This window comes from Rhamphochromis sp. 'chilingali' (assembly GCF_963969265.1).
Source record: "Rhamphochromis sp. 'chilingali' genome assembly, chromosome: 18".
NCBI classification, from domain to species: Eukaryota; Metazoa; Chordata; class Actinopteri; order Cichliformes; family Cichlidae; genus Rhamphochromis; species Rhamphochromis sp. 'chilingali'.
The window spans coordinates 5622668-5632059 of record NC_137945.1 but is presented as its reverse complement, the minus strand read 5'-3'; the positions used below and the strand labels follow the sequence as shown (position 1 = coordinate 5632059).

The 9392-nt window shown below is 38.4% G+C and overlaps 1 long non-coding RNA gene across 5 annotated transcripts; it reads right to left on the bottom strand.

Annotated features, from left to right (window-relative positions):
* Positions 1 to 568: 568 nt before the first annotated feature.
* Positions 569 to 9003, bottom strand: LOC308386072. Of its 5 annotated transcripts, XR_013969711.1 has the most exons (7): positions 5376 to 6348; positions 5233 to 5285; positions 5056 to 5101; positions 4911 to 4979; positions 4764 to 4826; positions 3445 to 3524; positions 694 to 708 (listed from the first exon to the last, which is right to left on the bottom strand). It is a non-coding gene; the product is annotated as an uncharacterized lncRNA (long non-coding RNA). The 5 variants fall into 5 exon arrangements; XR_013969712.1 differs by lacking the exon at positions 3445 to 3524 and having other exon boundaries at positions 569 to 708; positions 5376 to 6315; XR_013969713.1 differs by lacking the exons at positions 694 to 708; positions 3445 to 3524 and adding an exon at positions 3577 to 4607 and having other exon boundaries at positions 5376 to 6310.
* Between the last annotated feature and the right edge of the window lie 389 nt (positions 9004 to 9392).

Below are 9392 nucleotides of genomic sequence, written 5' to 3'. Positions count from 1 at the left end.
TCAAAAGTGGCCCTCTTCCAAGGCCTCACTGAGAACAACAAAAGAACTGTAGTCTTTGACCCCTTCACTTAATATATACTACATACTGGGCCTACCCACCTGCTTCAAACCTTCTGTTTTTAAGTGGCAGCCAATCATAAAAAGGCTGGGTTAAAGGGGAGGAGCTAAAACAACATGGATGAACTGAGGGGTTTACACCAAGACTCAGTATGAGATATTTTTTTTTAAACAAAGGAGAACATTTTAAAGTAGAATTACGTACCCCAGTACTCCAATAGACTCCAACAGAGTAAAAAAGTGTACAAAGCAACAGCAAAATACTTTATTTTTTTTAGATGCAACGTGTACCTTATTTTGGCAGTAATCCTATTTGTGTCTCTCCTGTAGAAATAAGAGAATCTCCAGGGACAGACCTGACAGTTCCCTGCGCCGTCCCCAGTTACATGAACAAACCCTCCCTCAAGTGGACTTTCTCTAATGGCGAGGACCTTTCAACCATCTTAACCTATGACAGCCGGTCAGAAAACATCATCTCCTCACCGCCCTGGAAGAGCCACGCGGAGCTGGACCCCTTCAAGGTCTCATTTGGAGATAGCTCAATAAGACTGATGGACCCCAAGGAGTCGGAGCACACGGGCAGATACACGTGTGTGTTATCCATGCCGTACGGCACGCACACTGAACGTAGTGACATCATCATCGGCAGTCCTGTTGGTAAGGTTACAGACACAGGAAATGATTTCAAAAATGATTTCAACAATCTAACATCAATCAAACAATCAACAATCTAACATCCAGCACTGGGATATGTCGAAGGTTAAGCAATGTGCTTTTTAAATTAATAATAATTTTTAATTGTCTTTTATAAATGATCTTATCTGTGCATCCACACGCTACATTATTTGGCTTTAAAAACAGATAAATGTAATATGTAATGTTGTTTTCTTTCTCTAAAAACAGCTGATTACTGTATTTTTAAAAAGAAGCCCCATTATGACCATTTCCAGCTCCATAGTTTAAAATCTTAGACTCTACTACAGAGGCTTTGCTGATTTTATGATTTTAAGGCCCTCTGTTCAAATTAAGTCAAGCGACAAGCCTTTAACGCGTCCCCTTTCAGACCAATTTACTTTTGATTGGCTGCCCCTCACAAAAAATGAATATTATAACAGGTGGGCGGGGTTTTCTGTGATCACAGCCAGAGCTGTGTGACTGAGACAACCACATGAGCAGCAACCAGTAGTGTAGGTTACAGAGCCACAACTGCCTGCATTAAGAGCAAACTTCAGCCTGAGCTTTTGATTCACAGAGATGACTTGAACATATTCTCACCTCATTATTTTAAACCCTTGGCCGTGTTTAATTAGGTAAAAAACAAACTGAGTATAACAAATACCCCTTAAGGCTGAGTGTTTTGTATAATGATCTGTATTGTTGAAATTAACCTGTTTCTGTTACTTTTTTATTTTTGTTGCATTGTGCAGATAAGAACACTACAAAAGGCAGTCCATCATATTTGTGGATTCTGGGCCTGGTGGTTGGACTACTGCTTTTGTCTCTGGGAGGGATTCTGGTCTACCGGAAGCTAAAAGGTAAAGATGGACTCCAGTTGAAAGAAAAGCTGTGAAACAACAACTTTACTGCACTCAGAACTTGAAACATTTTAGCGCTAACTGATTCTCATACTGATGTTTTAAGTGGAAGTTAGTTTGAAGAAATGGTGGCCTTTACATAAGACTTAAAAGAAACACAAATAAATATACATAAATAGATTAAAACAAGCTGGACTGTTTTTTTAACCTCCAATTAAAATGAATCTCTGAGTTTTTATTGCAAATATTTAACTTTTTAATCTTAAAGAATTCAAGTTTGTCTCAGAAATTTACCGCGTCAGCTAATCAAACCACAACACACTTATTATATTGACCAATTTAAGACATCTGGGTAAGAAATCTGGGCCCAGCCGTTGGAGCCAAATGAGTTTTTGCTTTTTTGGAGTAAAAGGGTTGGTTAACATGCACACACTGTATCGGTGCACAGTTGTGGGGCATAGGTGTGTGTTAGATGATAAATGTGGTTGTACTCACCTGATGTTGAGTAGGGCGAGCATGAGGGAAAACTTTCCGCTGACCGCAGCTTGACCGCATTTTGACTGCAACTTGATGTATAGTTTAAAGCACTAATCAATATCATACTCAGATGTTGTAGTTTGTTATTGTAATTGGTGCAATTTTTTGTGCGTTGCACGTCATCTGTATCCTCGTGTTTAGTTGGAGGAGCTGCAACAGCCAATTTCTATTTGGGTAACTGTCAATTTTGCTTTTAGGAAAGCTCCTAACCGAGTGGATTATCTAAATTACAGCAATAATAGGAGATAGTTGAATCATTTAAATACAAAGAAAAGTGAGGTTCATTGAACTGTTGCTTAATTCTTTGTGACGTAGAGTTAGCAAAGTGCTGGAGGTCATTATTGCCATGATAGCTTTGGACAGTGGCAGCAGGTTTGTCAGCTGCGAGCTCTTTCATGGTGTTAATGCCAAATCCTGACCCTCCCATCTAAATGTTGCAGCTTAAATGGAGACTCCTCAAACCGGGCAATGTTTTTCCTTTGTTCTGTCATTCAGTGTTGGAGATCCTGTGTGAACAGATGCTCTTCTGCATAGCTTGGTTGTAATGAGTGCTTATTTGCTCTGACCTCTGGCATCAGCAAAGCATTTTCACTAGAGAAATGTGCCTCACTGGATATTTTCTCTTGATGGAGCTGGATGTGTAGATCAAATGTTTCTGAAATATTCAGACCAACCCATCTGTCACCAAAAACTGGGTCACGTTCAAAGTCACTTAAATCACTTTCTTTTCTCATTTTGATGCTCAGCTGGAAGGGGCAGCTGTTCAGGTGTAACTAAAAACTGACCAGTGAGTGGATTTTCAGCCTTTGGAATTAGCAGCAACTATTACGTATTTATGTCTACTGCAGTAGTAAAATGAAATTTGAATATTTTATTCCATCTTTTGAACTTTTTGAATTCACCACTGCAGATATCTGGTGTCATTTTAAGTAGTTTTGTGTGAGTGCTTTGTGTTCTTTGTGCATCACAGTTCTTTTAACCCAGTTCTTTTGTTTGTTTCTCTGTTTTAACACTAGTTCAGATCTTTTCTTGATCTTCATTGTGGTCAAGCTTAAGTAAAGCAGGCAAAGAGAAAGGAAGTGCTGTTTTGGAATATTTGACTATTACCTGTCTGTGACAAGGTCAGAAGCAGACATTGTCAGTAGTAATATACCTATAGCTTTTTTGCCCCCTCAAGAATCTAAATATTTGTGTCACAATGATTTCTATAAAAGCATTGTGACACAAATATTTAGATTCTTGATTCACAATGTGTCTGAACTCAAAATCTTTAGAGTTTCATATTTATAAAGTATCGCAAAGAATACATTTATACCATTGTATGAGCTACACTTCTTGTAAAAAATAAACTGATTGGAAATGCGTTTGAGAAAAGCTCCTGCTGTGACCTTCCTTCTGTGAGGGCACACACACACACACACACAGAGAGAGAGGGGGGGGGGGGGGGATCATTAATAAAGGATTGGAGTCGGTTTTGGATTTTCACTTGTTGTTGGCTTTAATATGAACAGTCACATAAAATTCATTCCAATTTTTAGCCTTCGCTTCAATTAAGATGTTTCTTTAAATCTACAACAGCTTTCCTTTCAAAGAGTTTACTGACATAGTAAAGAAGTAGCTAGGGAACTTAGTAAGTATGAGCAACATTAGCTTAGGGACAGTTTCCACAATAAAGAGGATTTCATCATCTGCAGTTCGTCAAAAAGTGCCATATTGAAAAACAATTCAGCAGACCCTCAGAGTGCGGATACAAACTACTGAACAATGGGTCCGACTGCTGCAGCACCTGTTTGTGAATGGTTAACACTTAAGGAATTTCCATTGTTTGAGGGGCTGTGTGGTGATGCAGCAGCATCTACAGTAGCAGCATCTACAGTAGCAGCAGCAGCATCTACAGTAGCAGCAGCAGCATCTACAGTAGCAGCAGCAGCAACAGATGCAGTAGCGTCAGCACCACCCCGATAAGCATGTGTGCTAGGTGCACACACCCTTTCAGGCGTGACAGAAGCCCCAGTAATAAGACAATCGACGGTAGCTTGAGTAACAACAACTACAGGCAAATCTGGATGTGTTTCGGTTGGTTGATCAACAGCATCATCAGCAACGGGTTCAGAATGAGTTGGACAAGCGCGCTCATTAGACACAGCACTGCGTGCTGCAGCGAGACTGCTAAGTGTTGCATGCAAAACTTGATAGTTGCTTACTAATTGTGCAACCGCCTGGTTAAAAGCGTCAAAGTCAAACCATTTAGCTCGAGTGGAGGTACCATCATTGTGTTTGAATAATTTACGGGGTGGATCCATGGTGTGGATTTTAAAAGTCACCTATTTAGAACGGTGGTATTTATGAGATGTAATAAACCCGAGGTATTGTTTATTGTCTGCTGGATACTAGTTAGATCCCCTGCTATTTCTTGCAAGTTCCCCGGTGTTGCTTCTTGATGTTGGTTGACTTTAGCTGCTATTTCTTGCTTGATCCCTGTGGATATATATATATATATATATATATATATATATATATATATATATATATATATATATATATATATATATATATATACGTATGTATAGATGGTGTATCATTTCAAAAACAGGATGTGTTTGGCTCTTTTGATTTATTTATGCCTATACTCACACTTTGTTCTGCGTTATTCCGGATGGCCCCGATTCTTGACACGCTGTGTACTCTGTCTCAGGCCTGGCGTATTAGAACATTTGTAAATATTTAAAACCTTTTTTTTCCTTTAAATTGAGCGTCATGTATAGAGACTTGTATACATACCTAGCGTATGGCTTGGTCTTATTGCACCGGCTTCTGTAGGTTTTTCTGGACAACTTATTGAACCTGTGACTGGGGGATAAGCCCAGTTAATACAAGGTTTAAACAAACACGCATATATTTAAAACATGTGTAACACTGTATTTACCTTGTGTTTTTTAGAGGTGTAGTTTGCCCAATATAGCTTTGTGATCCTGTAGAAAGAAAGAGAAATATACATTTTAAATGTTACTATGTGAGAAGCAGGTAATATTGCTTCTAAAACAATGAGACTGTTTTGTGTGAGCTGATGACTGTTTTTAAAAAAAGAAGAAGAAACACAAACCTTGTGTAAGTGTAAGTATGGTGTCCCGTTGTGCCGATCTCCTAAAAATCAGGCTTTTGTTTAGAAAAAGAAAACAGTTTGAATATTTTATGATATACTGGGGTATACATTTAAGAATCCATTAATAGTCTTGTTTTACTTACCATATATGTTGTCCATGTTAAAAAGAACGCTGTTAGGTTTGCTGATGAACGAAGTGTTATGCTCTCAAGGGTCAATGTGAAGTAGTGAGGAAAAATACAGGGTGTCTGCTTAGGGTGTTTTATATGGGTGGGGCTAGTTTCAGTTGACCTCTGAGATGTAGAGATAAAAGAGTAGGCTGTAAAGAAGAAAGGTGGAAAGCCTTTGGAGACTCTGTTGGACATGGTTTCAGTTGACCTCTGAGATGGTAAGATAATGGAGCTACAGTTGGGATGTGTGCTGGGATGCTCTTGATAAAGGGAGCCTCTTTTATTGTTTTATGACTTGTTTTGCTGACTGTTGGGGACCTAACTGTAATCAGAATCAGAATACTTTATTGATCCCTGGGGGAAATTATTTTTTGTTACAGTGCTCCATTATAAACCAACATAAACCAACATTAAATTAAATCATCTATGTCTAAATAACAGCGCTCACTGACTGATGGGGGTCTAACTACAACCCCCTCTGTCCAACTGTTACAGAGTGTGGCTAGGTGTGAATATGCGCTTTTAGAAGTATCACAGTTTATTTCTAAAAGAATACATGTTGTTTGTGGTATTCTGTTTAAAAACTATTAGCCTCTGTGTCTTTTCGGAGCGCTAAAGAAAAAAGTAGTTAAATCATCCATGTGTAATCAACAAGTCTTACTGTTGCAGGGTGTTTGTGACTAGTAGATAATTAGAGGTTTAGTTGCATTAAAGGCACGTTGGGGGTTGATACAGCGCTAGTGTGGCTAGGTGTGAATATGTGTTTTTTAGAAGTATCACAGTTTATTTCTAAAGGGATACATGTTGTTTGTGGTGCTCTGTTTGAGAACTATTTGCTCCTAAATAGCACTAAAGAAAAAGCAAAATGCTCCTAACTAGTTAAAATACCCTAAACTAGTTAAATGGGCTGTTGGGGGGTGGGGGGCAAAAAAGCCATAGGTGTATTGTCCTTGTGTACAGAAATGTTGTAAGCCGAAGCCATTGCTGATTTATTTATTCAGTGTTGCTGATATTCTCTCTTCTGTCTGCAGGAAGAAACACCGAGGCCAGCAAAGATCCAGAAGAGGCCACTGAGCTGCGTTCAGCCAAAGGTTGGTACAAAGGTGACTTTTGTTGCCTAAACAAATGTCAGAACAGAACTGGAGTGTGTTTTTTCTTCTTCTTTTTTTAAAGGCCAAATTTGATCTATCCTCATGTCTAGAAAAAACAGGCTCTTCTATCTTAAACTAACAGCCTTATAAATATGCAGTATCTTGATAATTAGAGATGAACTTATTTGGGTAAACTGCTGTAGCCAGGTACACTGATTCAATTGTAGACCAAGTATCCATCCTCTTACCCTTCTCCTGTGTTTCTCCTGTTTCAGATGGAGACACAAAGTGAGAATCAGCGCTCCGGAGTGCCACAAAACAGCCCTGAGACCAGACTTTGACGAAATACTAACACAAGCAGCACTCACACTGTTACACACTGAAGAGGAACTAGGAGTTTCTTAGAGAGATTCACTTTATTTTTCTATTTTCTAAGACTACTGGATACTTTTGTTTGGCAAGTCTGTGTGCTTGCATGAACGGATACTTTCTTCTTCAGAAGCCAAAGTTGCATCCAGACAGCGAGGAACTCGATGTGTTCTTACAGAAATGTTTTTTTGTGGAGATGCCTAAAAATGTCTTCTTCTCAACTAAAAAATTCACAGAAAACTCTCTGAGTGATCGAGATGCCCACTTTCGCCTTAAAAACAGGCTCTGAACTATATTGAAGATCACGATCCTTCACCAAATGAGGCCCTGCTCTGGAGGATACTCAGGAATTATTGTTAATTATTATTTAACAACAGAAACAAACCAAGTGCCTGCTGTGTATAGCTTTGAGACCTGGTGTCATCTCACACACCAGTTATCTGGATGGTGTTTGCACATATATAGCTCCACATGCTTTAGCAGTGTAGTAATAGCAGCTAGCAAGTCAAAGCTATTTTTAAACTGACTGTCAGTAGTCCGTTCAAAATAGCTCCTGAACGTTCTGGCCACTTTCTGCTGGTATAAAAGTTTATTATGGAGAAAAAAAGATTAACGAGACATTTGTACCATTGTGTGATTTTTAGTGGAAGATTTTACACCCCAGCAGAGGTGAAAAGAAACATGTCCCACACTATCCTGCTGTCTTAACATCACTGAACTTTAAAGGACTCTTTACAAGATGAGTTATAAAAATGAATGTAAACATAATTCAATGATGTGACTGAAACGACACGCTCGTGTTTTAACGTGGAGAGATTAATGTTAATCTGTCTGTGATCGTCAGAGTCATGTTTCATGAATTATACTAGACCTCTTTCTAAATGTGTCATAATAAATTAATGTATTAAAAAAAGACTAATTACTGAACTCATTAAGTCTGCTATTGTTTTACTTTAGGTTGGAGGAGGAAAAATGTCAAGGAAAGCACTTTCCTGTTGAGGTTCTCCCTCCACTTTGAGTTTGAAGTTTTGTTTAATAGAGTGTGTTTATTATGGGCTCATTTAAATAAGATAATGCAGTGTATTCTTTAGGGTAAGTCTATCTTGTGCATTTAATGTATGACTGTGTAGTGTCCCTCCTCACTTTATGGCATCTTGCTCCAATAAGCCAAGCTGGAGTTCAGGCTTTAAAACAACACTTTACAAACTGACATCAACAACAACATGTATCCCTTTAGAAATAAACTGTGATACTTCTAAAAGTACATATTCACACTAGCGCTGTATCAACCCCAATGTGGCTTTAATGCAACTAGTCTTATAATTATCTACTAGTCTGCAACAGTTAGACTCGATGATTACACATAGATGATTTAACTACTTTAGGGGCATTTCACTTTTCTAAAAGTTTCACAGGCCAATAGTTTTAAATAGAGCACCGCAAACAACATGTATCCCTTTAGAAATAAACTGCGATACTTCTAAAAAACACATATTCACACCTAGTCACACTCTGTAACAGTTAGACAGAGGGGGTGCAGTTAGGCTCCCAACAGTCTGTAAAAAGGTATGAAGCAACAAAAGAGGCTCCCTTATCAAGAGCATCCCAGCCCAAAGGTGTTTCTTCACAAACAGTTAATTCCCACACTCTGTAACAGTTAGACAGAGGGGGTTGCAGTTAGGCTCCCAACAGTCTGCAAAAGAAGTCATGAAGCAACAAAAGAGGCTCCCTTTCAAGAGTATCCCAGCACCCATCCCAACTGTAGTTCCATACATTCCACATTTTTTAATTACAAACAAACAAACAGTTAATTCCATTAGACTGACATCTTATCTGCATAAAGTTTGATGATTTTGACATGAGGATGTTTTCACAGTTACAGTCATATTATTTGGAAAGTTGCTTTCAATATTTTACATCTCGTTACATACGAGGGAAATAATTATCTGATCCCCTGCTGAATTTGTCAGTTTGCTCACAAGTACATGAACAGTGTCTCGTTTTTATAATAGCTTCATTTAATAAAAATAGAATTAATATAAACCAAATGAAGAGAAACACATTATATAAATTAAATTGCATATCGTTAAATAAGTATTTGACCCCACAAGCAAAACATGACTTACTATTTTAGAGAAACCCCCGTTGGCAAGCACAGCAGTAAGTCACTTCTTGAAGGTTTGCACAAATGTTAGGATGAATTTTATCTCACTCATCTTTCCAGAAACTCTGTAAATCCTTTAGTTTTCATGGCTTGGCAACTCAAAGCTTAAGTTTCATTACGATTTCTCCTTCAAGCAGGACAAGCTGCTGCCAAATTTTTGATTTTGGTTCCATCTGACCTCAGGACCTTCTCCCGAATCTTCTATGAATCATTTAGATATTGAATGGTAAACTTGAGCAGAGGAAATATTTCAGTCCAGTATGTGTTAAGGTCTTTTTGGATTTCTGAGCATTGACAAGCTCCTTCATTGTAGGGCTGATCCACCACCTTTATCATGATTGTCCTCAGCCCATGAGGCAAACTCTC